The following is a 13577-nucleotide window of genomic DNA, read 5'->3' as shown; positions in this document are numbered from 1 at the left end:
TGTATCTACCCTATCGAATCCATTTATCATTTAAATCTCAATTAGATCACCCCTGAACCTTCTAAACTCAACTGTTGACCATTCAGGTTATTTGGGAAGTTGGATCAGCTTAAAGTCAGATAGGTCTCACTTGCATTCTTCCCCTGAAATAATCAGACCAGTTTCTAAATGGGGACAACCTTGCTGGGCCAACAGGGAAGTTTGGTTTATCCCCATTCTAAACCAGCAGGGAATCAGGTTTATTTCCCATGGTCCTTCCCCACCCACTCACTCGTCCAACCAGAGGACTCGTAGATCTATGAAACAATTACTAAAAAAAATGCCTGTCTGAATCACTTCCTGTCATGCACCAGCAGCTAATACCAGCCTATCACCAGAACCAGGCCCAACAAAGTGAGGAAACATCTGGCCTATGTTAGGCTCCACGTTGCCAAGAACAATAAAGCTAACGGTTTCTTCCTCTGTTTACAATTCATTTCAAAGGGATAGGTGGTTCACAACGATTTACAAATATTCAATTCTTGGCTCCATTTTAAATGGGAATTTGCTGTAATGCTCCTCCCTCCTGCCTTAAAAAGAGGGTCAATGTTGGCAGCACGCTTCAGGCCTTTTGATTCCTGCTCTCCGTTATAAGTGAATCAATATGGATTGGAAAGGGCATATTTTCTGTGCTTCAGTACCTTTAACAAAAATAGACACAAGTGAAAGAAGAACGACGAAAAGACTTGCATTTATTTAGTGCTTTTCACGACCTCCGGACACCCCAAAGTGCTTTACAGCTAACGAAGAACTGTTTTTGAAGTGTAGCCACTGTTGTAATGTGGGGAAAATGCGGAAGCCAATTTGCGCACCGCAACCTACAAACAGCAATGAGCAGTGGCAAGATAATCTGTTTTTTAGCGATGTTGATTGAGGGATAAATATTGGCCACGACACCGGGGATAATGCCCTTACTCTTCTTCAAAATAGTTCCACAGGATCTTTTTTGTCCACCTGAGAAGGAAAACGGGGCCTTGGTTTAACGACTAATCCCAAAGATGGCAGCTCCGACAGTGCAGCATTCCCTCAGTACTGCACTGGAAGAGTCAACCTCGATTTTCTGCTTAAGTCTTTGAACTCACGACCTTCTGACTGAGAGAACATAACATAAGATAATAAGAAATAGGAGCAGGAGCCATTTCGCCCCTCGAGCCTGCTGTACCATTCAATAAGATCATGGCTGATCTGATCTTGGCCTCCACTCCACTTTCCTGCCGGCTCCTCATAACCCTTGACTCCCTTACCGTTCAAAAATCTGTCTATCTCCACCTTAAATATATTCAATGACCCAGCCTCCGCAGCTCTCTGGGGTAGAGAATTCCAAAGATCCATGACTCTCTGAGAGAAGAAATTCCTCCTCATCTCCGTTTTAAATGGACGACCACTTATTCTGAAACTATGGCCCCTAGTTCTAGATTCCCCCACGAGTGGAAACATCCTCTCTGCATCTACCCTGAGGCGAGCATGTAGTCACTGAGAGGCGAGAATGCTACTGCTGACCGATGGCTGACACTGTTCCAATATCAGTAAAATGTGCGAATATGGGTTTTATTAAACATGTTTATTGCTGAGCGGAGGATCCCTCTAAAAATAGATTAATGAAAATTAACAATACATTTCTGAGAAAAGCTGTTTTTGCTTATTGACGCCTTGTTAACATAAATTCATAACTCATGCAGCGTTCTATAGCTGTGCGTGCAGCTCAGAAGTGAATATAGCGCACAGCTTATTATAGGGGGCCTCTGAATAGCGAGCTCCCACTGATAGTGGTACTTGTTATTGGGTCTCTGCAGCTCTAGTTCGGTGCCATGTGAACTATGATTGTGATCAGGGAGGTGTTGGAGGTGGTGATTTTCCAACACGTCCCGCTGTTTCTATAAATGTTTTTATCGGACCGTTTCTTCTTTTGAACGAACCTGCCTCAGCTCACTCGATATAAACACAGAGACATCGGGTGTTCTTCCAGAGCTGGTCAGTTTCTGAATTCGACCAATTAACCCCGTTAGTTGAGCTTGCGCTCCTCAATATTCACCGGGATATTGCAGTCCATTGTCACAAAGTTATCGATAAATTACCCGTGCTTGAACTTTGTGCTTCAGAGTTCTAGTCCAACAAAACAATGTTTTTCTTTTCGTTTGCTTTATTCGAATTGTTAGATTATTGGAAGGAATAATGTTTCAGTTTGAACCTTGTTGTGAAATTCCTATTTGAAATATAGACCATTGGAAGTAATTTTGTTTAGTCTGGCGAGCTTCTATCCAAACAACCTGTGGCCACTGAGCCACGACTGACACCAGAATAATCTCTATAATGGGCTTGCCTGCAAAGAGACTTTGGGCGAAAAATTCGGTTGCGCAGCGCCCGTTGTTTGGGCACTATGGGTTGGGTATCAAATTGGCTCGAAAATGGTGCGCGAGCAGCGCACGCACACTTCTGGTGCGGGACGCGCCGGACGCCATTTTGGTGAGGACATTCGCATCGTCGCTGGGAGCGTGGGCCACAAGTATGCAGAGTAGTGAGATCGAGACGTCAATCAGCATGTAATGCTAATTTGACATCAGCGCTGCCATTTTCAATCTCAGCGCTGGATCTAAGCCCTCTCTTATGTGTGTTCAGCAGCAGGAAGGACTCCCACACCAGCGATCTTTAAGGGATCATCACCTACTTACAGATTAGTTGCTGATTGATTTTTATTAGCTGTTGCTGAGTTTGTAGAAGGCTTTGGTGCTTTCTAGACTTCTTTAAAGTTGCCTAAAGTCCAAGGAGTGGTGTGGCAAATACTCAAGGACTTGGGACTGACGTGCAAGGGGTCTGCTGAGACCCGGGTGCTGTAGTTAGTGTTCCCTTTGGCCTGCAGCATAATAGGAAGATTGAACAGAGGCGACTCAAAGCAGAACAAGCTGCTGGAAGAGGCAGGATGGGCTCTCAGGAGACCATATCCACCCAGAGTCTTCAGGGAGCAATTCTCCTACCTCAACCTCAGCGAGGAACAGTGCATGCGATGTCTCCATTTTACTATGGAGGTAATCGCTGATAATATGCCACGTGCTGCAGGCAGACCTGCAGCCTCAGTCCAGGGCGAGGACGGCATTGCCAGTGGCTGTAAAGGTGACCGTGCTCTTGAACCTCTTCGCATCGGGCTCCTTCCAGGCTGGAGCAGGTGATATCTGTAACACCTCCCAGTTCATTGTCCACTCCTGTATAAGGGAAGTGAGTGAAGCTCTGTTTGTTTACATTTCATTCTCTCTTGGCAGAGAAAAGAAGGTGGATCGAGGCTTTGCCAGGATAGCAGGCTTCCCCATGTTGCAGGGTGCCATTGACTGTATTGCTTTCCAGGCGCCGCATGTGAATTTGGAGATGTACTGCAACCGGAAGGGGTTCCACTCCCTCAATGTCCAGTCGGTGTGCGACCATACTCAGCACATCATATCATGCAGGTCAATGCTCGGTATCCTGCCAGCAGTCATGATGCCTTCATTCTGCGTCCGTCTGCTGTACCATCAGCATTTGAGCCACCACGACAAACCAGAGGGCGATAACTAGGCGACGAGGGCTATCTGCTGACTACCTGGCTCATGACTCCGCAGCGCACACGTGTGCCGCATGCAGACAATGAAGCTATGCTGCCCTACAGAATTAGATAGAGAAGACCATTGGCATCCTTAAACAACGCTTCTGCTGCCTGGACCGGTCGGGAAGAGCCCTGCTGTACTCACCACAGCACGTTGCAAGATTCAGCGTGGTCTGCTGCATGCTCCACAATCTCACCATCATGAGGGCACAGCTCTTGCCACCAGGCACACGGCAACTAGCTAAGGAGGAGAAGGCAGAGGAAGGAAGCAGAAGGGAGGAGGTAACCCAGACAGCCCGGGCTGTCATTGATCGACTCATCTGACTGCACTACCAGTGAATGATTATTCACCAAGAATCCCACACCCCACCTTCCCTCTGTTACTGGCCATCACAACTTCCTCTTGGCCACAATTCTACAATGAAACAAACATTCCAAACCAAGTTTATGACTGAATATATTACAATATTTCATTCAAAAGTCAACTAATCACCCTTGGTGGCTGTCTTCAGTGTGCCTTTGCATTGCCTAGAGCTACCCCAGTGGCTGCAGCATGGCTGGTGGAAGGCTGCTGACTTTCAGTGGGGGAGACGGTAGATGGTCTTGCAGGATGACCTCGACCAGCTCTGGGCCTGCAAGGCCCGGCTGTAGACTACACCACCTCGGCATGGGTTGGCTGGTTGGCTACTGGTAGAGTGGCAGTGGCAGGAGGATGAATGCTGTCACAGCAAGTTCGTGCTCCATGTAGCCACTCCCCTGGAACAGTGCCTCAGCAAACCGAGCCACCTGTTGGAAGACAGATTGCTGGATTCTGTGAAACCCTGCAAGCCCCTTTTCACACTGGTAAACCCAGCCACGATGGCAGCAGTCTGTGCTAGCATGACTTCAGTCTGAGCTTGCAATGCAGCATTTGGACGTTGGGTGGCTTCTGCTTGTGCTGCAATGGAAGCGGAGACGTCTGCCATCAGATGCTGCATGGTGGTTGTGTCCTCAAGTGCACTAATGCATCTTCCCACTGCTTCCACGCTGGAAAGCGTGAGCTCTGAGCAAAGCCTTGAGCAAGGTTGGAGCTGGACTCTTGACATTGCAAACATACTTTCTGACAGGCCTGCCAATGCACCAAGCATTTCATTGTGCATACCCATCAGCTTTGTTCTGCCCGCCGCCCCATCAAAGTTCTCATCTGAGGCCTGTGCAGCGGAATTCGTGTGCAGCCTCACCATCCAGGGAGTTAGCACCTGCAGTACCCTTACCCCCTGCCCTGGCTGTAGCCCATTCATGCCTGGTGACTCACCATGTGCAGATCCCTCCTCTAAGCTACCCTAAAAAGTCCGCACACCGCCAGTGTCTGAGCTGGTGGCTGTGAGTGTCAGATCGATTGACGTCGTATCTGCTTCATCATCACTCTCCTCGTCCTCTTCCACTACTGCCTGGCCAGATTGGATTTCTTGGGTCTCTGAAATGAGAAAGGCACAAGGGGGAGGGTTGTGGTGAGGAGAGGGGGAAAAGCAGGAGGTGCATGCTTACATCGTGTGCAGCTTGTAAGTCCGAAGAGAATGTGGGATGAGGGGGAAATGGGATGTGAGAAGGAGGACTAGGTATGAGCACGCCGTCATGTTCAATGGTTTTAGCGCCACCACTGGGCACGGCCACAGTCACAGATACTCCAATTATGCTGAGCAGTATCTCCTCGAGCGAGGTCAGGATATGGAGGCACACCTGTCTCCCTGCGGTTAGCTGCCGCTGCCTCCAGTTGTGTGTCATTTTGCAAGAGAGAGGGAAGTGCCAGTGTGTCAATGTGTTTGGCTGATGTGGCTGTCATGGTGGAATAGCTGGCAATGTCAGCAAGCTGTGAGATGTGGCGTGAGGCTTGCAACAGTGGTAAGTGTGTGAAGATGAGATGGAGCATGTGAATGTTGGTAGGTGAGTAATGGGGGTGTGGTGAATTGCACAGTGGGTGAGGCTAGTGGTGCAGTTTGTGGGTTTTGGATTTCAGATGCACTCACTGACCTTGACCACATTTTTCGGGTGCAACCGAATTTTTATCCTTTCATATTCTACATTTTGCAGTACAGTTATTATCCAAACTAAAAAAAAACTTTGTGCAATGGGTAAGTTAATGGTGACTAGGACTGTATAGAAGTTGGACATTCCCACACGTCCCATGGTCTTGCGCATTTGTTGTCCTCTATCACCCCCCCCCCCACCCCCCCACCACCTCCATCCTGCCCGCTCAGATCCCATCTCAGCGTTAATATCGGGGCCACCGTGTGTATCCCAATCACACAAATGCAAGGACAATCGATGAATATGCATCTCAACCTGTGATCCTCAACACTAATCAAGTGATGTAGTGAAATACATCACTGATTTAATCCATTTCGTCTATCAGCTCAAGCAGTTCAGGCTGCTGCAGGTTTCAAAAAACCATAAAGATAATCTGAAGTTGAATTTGTAGGCTGATTGCAAAGGATAGATGCCTCTGTCCCCTTGGAGAATTGTCTAACTTCTAGCAATGGCAGCTGAACTGATCATTTCTGAGTTTTGTTACTTTCTGCAGCTGCAGAACATGCTTTCATGCAAAGTTTAAAGTACTTCGTGATGAGATCCATGAAAACATGTTGCCAAACTAGTCCTGTGAGATTTCTGCCACATTCCAGTGCCACGTTTAAATTGATAAACAATTGCTACATTGAGCCTGCTCTTATAAACAGGCCATAGATGATTTCTTCCTCCTCTGGAATTTTGGGAAGGAGCGTCTAACATGCCAATCACAGACAAGAAAGTTACCACTTAATGTGATACAATAAGGTAAATGTAATGAACGTACAATCCTGGTGTGGAAACTTGCCCACTAAGAGCACATATTGTGAATGATACTCCTGTCTCTTCCCCCATTCCCCATTTACCGTCTGTTCATTTAAATGGACGCACTTGTGAAATCCCGGTATGCGGTCCCAGCCGGCAACAACTTGCATTTATATAGCACCTTTAAAGTAAGAAACGTCTCAAGACGCTCCGCAGAAGCATAATCAGACAAAACTTGACACCGAGCCAAAGAAGGAGATATTGGGAGTGGTGACTAAAAGCTTGGTCAATGAGGTAGGCTTTAAGTAGGGTCATACAGGCAAAGAGGGAAATAGAGCAGCAGATAGGTTTGAGGAGAGGAGTTCCAGAGCTTAGGCTCGAGAAAACTGAAGGCACGCATGTCAATGGTGGGGCAACGGGAATGGGAGATGCAAAGTCTGGAGAAGGTTACAGAGGTAGAGAGGGCATTGGCGGCCGTCCCTTCAGCCGTCTCGGCCCAAGCTCTGAAATTCCCTCCCTAAACCTTTCATCCAATCTCCTCCTTTAAGATGCTCCTTAATACCAGGCTGGTTTGGACAAAAAAATGTCGGCCGCCTTGCTTCCACCCACTTCCGCCGCAGGCCACGCAGCCCGCTATTTTGATGAGGGCAATAGTGCGGGCAGGACGTGCATGCCGGCAGTATGCAGAGTAGGCAGATCGTGATGTCAGTCAGTGTGTAACGCTGACTTGACGCATGACCTGCCATTTTGGACGTCACCGCTCCAATCAACACTCTCTCCTAAACAGGCACAGTTAAGGGATCCGCCCACCACTGCTGTTTGAAGGGATACATCCAACTTGCAGGTAAGTTGATTATTTCTCTTGTACTGGCTCTTGCAGAGTTTGTATGAATACTGGGTTGCTGGAAGACAGTTTTAAAAGTTGTTAAACATGTGCTTGTGTGGCAGCGGGCTGAGCCTGCATGACAGAAGTCTGAGCTTCCACTGCAACACTCAGACATTGAGTCGATTCCGCTTGTGCTGCAATGGAAGCTGCGACATCGCCCATCAGAGCCTGCCTCGTGGCTCCAATGGAGTTGCCCATCACTTCCATACTGGAAATCATGGGCTCCAAGCTCTGCGCAAAGCCCTGTGCAACGTTTCTTACGTTAAAGCCCTACTTAAAACCTCGTTGACCAAGCTTTTAGCCACCACTCCTAATATCTCCTTCTTTAGTTCGGTGTCAATTTTTGTCTGATTATGCTTCTGTGAAGAGTCTTGAGATGTTTCTTACGTTAAAGGTGCTATATAAATGCAGGTTGTTGGAGCCAGACTCTTCCATGCTGCTTGTCAGAGACAACAGGCTCTCTGGCAGGCCTGCCAATGCATCAAGCATTTCTGTGTGAATGCTCATCGCCCTTCTTCTGAAGGACACCTCATTGAGGTCCTTATCTGACTTCTCTGCAGCAGAACTCATATGAAACCTCGCCCTCCGGGGAGCTGGCACCTGCGCTAAACTTTCCCCCTGGCCTGGCTGCAGCCCACTCGCGCCAGTGACTCACCCATCTCCATACTGCCCTCTAAAGTACGCGCAGTGCCATTTTCTGAGCTGGTGCCTGGGAGAGCCAAATTGAGTGACAGTGTCTTTTCTTCTTCATCACTCTCCTCCTCTACTTCTTCCTGCACAGGCTGGATTGGTTGGAGTTCTTGGGTATCTGAAAGGAGAAAGGCACAAGAGTAGGGTTGTGGTGAGCGGGAGTGGGGAAAGCATGCTTGCACCGTTCAGCAGCTTATAACTGAGAAGAGATTGTGGGATGAGGGGGAAGTGGGATGTGAAAAGGAGTATTAGGTATAAGCATACTGTGATCATCAATGCTTTCAGCCTCGCCGTTCGCCACAGCCTCAGGGACAGCCCCTCCAATGATATGCAACACTGTCTTCTCCAGGTGGGTCAGTTTATGCAGCCGTGCCTGCTCCCCATCTGTTAGCTGCTGCTGGCATTGGTTACATGCCACCTTGGTTTGCAAGAGAAGGGGAAGTGTGTCAGTGAGTGTGGAGCAATGTGTTTGAGTTATGTGCTTGTCATGGTTGAATAGTTGCCATTGTGTGCAAGTTGTAAGATGTGGGTCATCATCATAGGCAGTCCCTCGAAATCGAGAAAGACTTGCTTCCAGTGTAAAAGTGAGTTCTCAGGTGACTGAACACACCAATACGGGAATTACAGTCTCTGTCACAGGTGGGACAGACAGTCGTTGAAGGAAAGGGTGGGCAGGGAGCCTGATTTGCCGTACACTCCTTCCGCTGCCTGCGCTTGATTTCTGCATGCTCTCGGCGACGATACTCAAGGAGCTCAGCGTCCTCCCGAATGCACTTCCTCCACTTAGGGCGGTCTATGGCCAGGGACTCCCAGGTGTCGGTGGGGATGTCGCACTTTATCAGGGAGGCTTTGAGGGTGTCCTTGAAACGTTTCCTCTGCCCGCCTTTGGCTCATTTGCCATGTAGGAGTTCCGAGTAGAGCGCTTGCTTTGGGAGTCTCGTGTCTGGCATGCGAACTACGTGGCCTGCCCAGCGGAGCTGATCAAGTGTGATCAGTGCTTCAATGCTGGGGATGTTAGCCTGGACCAGGATGCTAACATTTGTGCGTCTGTCCTTCCAGGGGATTTGTAGGATTTTGCGGAGACATCGCTATTGGTATTTCTCCAGCGACTTGAGGTGTCTGCTGTCCACGTCTCTGAGCCATACAGGAGAGCGGGTATTACTACGGCCCTGTAGACCATGAGCTTGGTGACAGTTTTGAGGGACTGGTCTTCAAACACTTTTCCTCAGGCAGCCGAAGGCTGCACCGGCACACTGGAGGCGGTGTTGGATCGCGTCGTCAATGCCTGCTCTTGTTGATAGGAGGCTCCCGAGATAGGGGAAGTGGTCCACGTTGTCCAGGGCCACGCCGTGGTTCTTGATGTCTGGGGGGACAGTGATGTGCGGCAAGGACAGGCTGGTGGAGGACCTTTGTCTTACTAATGTTTAGCGTAAGGCCCATGCTTTCATATGCCTCTTTGCATTGCAATATACTTGCATTGGAGGCAATTCAGAGAAGGTTCATTCAGTTGATTCCTGAGATGAAGGGGTTATCTTATGGAGAAAGGTTGAGCCGATACTCATTGGAGTTTAGAGGAATGCAAGGTGATCTTATTGAAACATATAAGATTCTGAGGTGGCTTGACAAGGTGGATGCAGAGAGGATATTTGTCTTCGTGGGGGAATCTAGAACTAGGGGCCATAGTTTCAGAATAAGGGGTCACCCATTTAAAATGGAGATGAGGAGGAATTTCTTAGAGGGTCATGAATCTGTGGAATTCTCCAACCCAGAGGGCTGTGGAAGCTGGGTCATTCAATATATTTAAGGTGGAGATAGACAGATTTTTGAATGATAAGGGAGTCAAGGGTTATGGGGGGCGGGCAGGGAAGTGGAGTTGAGGCCAAGATCAGATCTTATTGAATGGCGGAACAGGCTCGAGGGACCAAATGGCCTACTCCTGCTCCTAGTTCTTATGTTAGACCCATACATTAAAATGGCCCTATGGCCATGTGACCCGAGCAATGCCCTTGAAACTAAAACATTGCGTAAAGCAACAACTTTGGGAGAGGAGGAGAGTGGAAGTCAGGCAGTGTGGCGGTGTGGGGAAGGGGAACAGCAATAAAAGTTTAATAACGGAAGGGTTACATCTGATCCTTACATCTGATCTGAGAAAAATCAATCTCCAGTCTTTCAGTCTCCTTCACGCATTACTGTTAGGTCAGTTAATGAATGACTCGTTTGACGGATAATGCAAAGAAATGTTTAAAGAATGTAGGTATTGGCATAAAAATGGCAAACATCTGACCAATTAAGTCAGCTCTGGGTTTTGGATGTGTGATGTTTGTCAGCAAGTTTCTCTTTTGCAACTCCCCAATAAGCTGAGTTATTCGAGCAACGAGTTAGCAGTAGCGACAGTTCAGTATCTTAAGTGAAATGGTTCCAGGCAAATCAAAAGCCAATTGACCCTGGGAATGCGGTGCCCAAATTGCGTGACTTAAAAGCTGCTCACAGCAGGGAATGACTGGAGGCCTTTATAATTGTGATGGCGTTACCGTGGAAACCATTTCTCCAGGGAACGTTATGCCAGTGATTTTTTTTCCTCTTTTATTCAAAGGAAGGCCTAATACAAGAAATGTTGTTTGGAACAGTTCTTCTTTAATATGTCCTGACCCTGATGGAACAACTTTGAAGTCCTGGATAGCTGGCTCAAGTCCTGCTTAAAGAGAGAGCGAGCGAGCGAGAGAAAAAAAAAATCAGGATATATTATAGGCAGGTCATGACAGGAAATCCCATCTGTCTCCATGTCACTCTGAGTGCGTTTTTTTTCTTCATTTATCAAACGTTTCTATTATTTGTTGACAGTGTATAACTCTGGCAGATACCAGTCCCATTCATGTTAAAGGTACCGGAATTAACACAGTTCCCTTTAACGAGTCTGTTTTTTTTGAAGAAACGACTCAATTTTTTTTTAAACATGCATTTATATATCTGTAGCCTCTTTCACAACATCAGCACTTACCAAAGCGCTGTGCAGCAAATGAAGTACTTTTGAACTGTAATCACTGTTGTAATGTAGGAATATGTGCACAGCAAGATCCCACAGATAGCAATATAATAAATGACCATATAATCTGTTTTAGTGGTGTTGGCTGATGGATAATGTTTGGTCAGGATTCCGGGGAGAAGTACCCTGCTCTTCGAACAGTACCATGGGATGTTTTGCGTCAACCTGAGAGGGTAGATGGGGTTTCGTTTTAACCTCTCATCGGAAAGACAACGCCTCCAACAGTGCAGCACTTCCTCAGTACTGGCACTTTTCATTCATGCTAACCCTTTAAAAAGGCATGGTAATAGAATGCAACCCTTGGTGCGCCTTGTAGCTATAATTATGTTACATTAAATTTGTATAGAACCTTGGTTGGAGTACTGTGCACAGTTCCGGTCTCCATATTATAAAATGGATATTGAGGCACTGGAGAGGGTGCAAAAAAAGTTTACAAGGATGATACCAGAACTGATGGGTTATATCAGGAAAGATTGAACAAGCTGGGACTCTTTTCTCTTGAAAAGAGAAGGCTGAGAGGTGACCTGATTTGATGTTTAAGGTTATGAAAGGGTTTCATAGGCTAGTCTTAGAGAAGATATATCCACTTGTGGAGAAGACTGTAGTATCTGTAAGCACTCTAGTAATAACTCCATGAGGTAAGGTATTGCATTTGAACTGTTGTGACCTTAGTCCATTTTATTGCAGCTCCTGAATGAGGTTATAGTAAAGTGGGCTCCCTTTTATACTTGGTTACCTGAAGTGTGCAGGTGACCGCTAGTTCTCCACCAGTTGCACCCTCTGGTGGTACAGGCATATTGTATACAGTATACATTCATTGGTCTTATGTAACTGTACATTGAGTGTACAGGGTATATACATACACAACATCACTCCCCCTAAGTCTTGTGCCACTGGCTTTTGCACTGTGTGCTCTGGCCCTCGACTTGAGTGCCCAAAGCCCTTGCACTTTGTCTGTGCTTGGGAATGGCTCTCTCCCTGTGGACCCCCCCAAGTCCTTATTGCCACAACATTGGGAAATGGTCAGCAGTGGACAGTTGGAGGTTGAAGTGGGGGTTTGAGTGGGTTCTGGGTGTAATCCATGTGTCCATGGCTATATACCTGCATTTCCCCCGCCGCCCCCCCCCCCCATACATAGACCATGTGTGTGGCTCGACATTGCATTTACATATATGTGCAGAGAATGGGGGGAAAAAAGAAGATAGGATTGGTTACATCACTGTTTGGGTTTGGCAGTAGTGGGACAAGTACATTTTACAGGTAAACATAGAAACATAGAAAATAGGTGCAGGAGTCGGCCAGTCGGCCCTTCGAGTCTGCACCGCCATTCAATAAGATAATGGCTGATCATTCACCTCAGTACCCCCTTTCCTGCTTTCACTCCATACCCCTTGATCCCTTTGGCCGTAAGGGCCATATCTAACTCCCTCTTGAATATATCCAATGAACTGGCATCAACAACTCTCTGTGGTAGGGAATTCCACAGGTTAACAACTCTCTGAGTGAAGAAGTTTCTCCTCATCTCAGTCCTAAATGGCTTACCCCTTATCCTTAGACTATGTCCCCTTGCCTGGACTTCCCCAACATCGGGAACATTCTTCCTGCATCTAACCTGTTCAGTCCCGTCAGAATTTTATATGTTTCTATGAGATCCCCTCTCACCCTTCTAAACTCCAGTGAATACAGGCCCAGTCGATCCAGTCTCTCCTCATATGTCAGTCCTGCCATCCCGGGAATCAGTCTGGTGAACCTTCGCTGCACTCCTTCAAAAGCAAGAACGTCTTTCCTCAGATTAGGAGACCAAAACTGAACACAATATTCCAGGTGAGGCCTCACCAAGGCCCTGTACAACTGCAGTAAGACCTCTCTGCTCCTATACGCAAATCCCCTAGCTATGAAGGCCAACATACTATTTGCCTTTTTCACTGCCTACTGTACCTGCATGCCAACTTTCAATGACTGATGTACCATGACACCCAGGTCTCATAGCACCTCCCCTTTTCCTAATCTGCTGCCATTCAGATAATATTCTGCCTTCGTGTTTTTGCCACCAAAGTGGATAACCTCACATTTATCCACATTATACTGCATCTGCCATGCGTTTGCCCACTCGCCTAACCTGTCCAAGTCACCCTGCAGCCTTTTAGCATTCTTCTCGCAGCTCACACCGCTACCCAGCTTAGTGTCATCTGCAAACTTGGAGATATTATACTCAATTCCTTCATCTAAATCATTAATGTATATTGTAAATAGCTGGGGTCCCAGCACTGAGCCCTGCGGCACCCCACTAGTCACTGCCTGCCATTCTGAAAAGGACCCGTTTATCCCGACTCTCTGCTTCCTGTCTGCCAACCGGTTCTCTATCCACGTCAGTACATTACCCCCAATACCATGTGCTTTAATTTTGCACACTAATCTCTTGTGTGGGACCTTGTCAAAAGCCTTTTGAAAGTCCAAATACACCACATCCACTGGTTCTCCCTTGTCCACTCTACCAGTTACATCCTCAAAAAAATTCTAGAAGATTTGTCAAGCATGAT

The 13577-nt window shown here is 47.3% G+C and overlaps 1 protein-coding gene across 1 annotated transcript in view; it reads left to right on the top strand.

The window, feature by feature from the left end:
- The window catches only part of LOC139264061 (aryl hydrocarbon receptor repressor-like), a 286011-nt gene that overhangs the window by 224555 nt on the left and 47879 nt on the right, over positions 1 to 13577 (top strand). The window lies entirely within an intron of this gene.

This window comes from Pristiophorus japonicus, chromosome 5, assembly GCF_044704955.1.
Source record: "Pristiophorus japonicus isolate sPriJap1 chromosome 5, sPriJap1.hap1, whole genome shotgun sequence".
In the NCBI taxonomy this organism is placed as follows: Eukaryota; Metazoa; Chordata; class Chondrichthyes; family Pristiophoridae; genus Pristiophorus; species Pristiophorus japonicus.
This window is presented reverse-complemented; position numbering and strand designations above follow the sequence as displayed.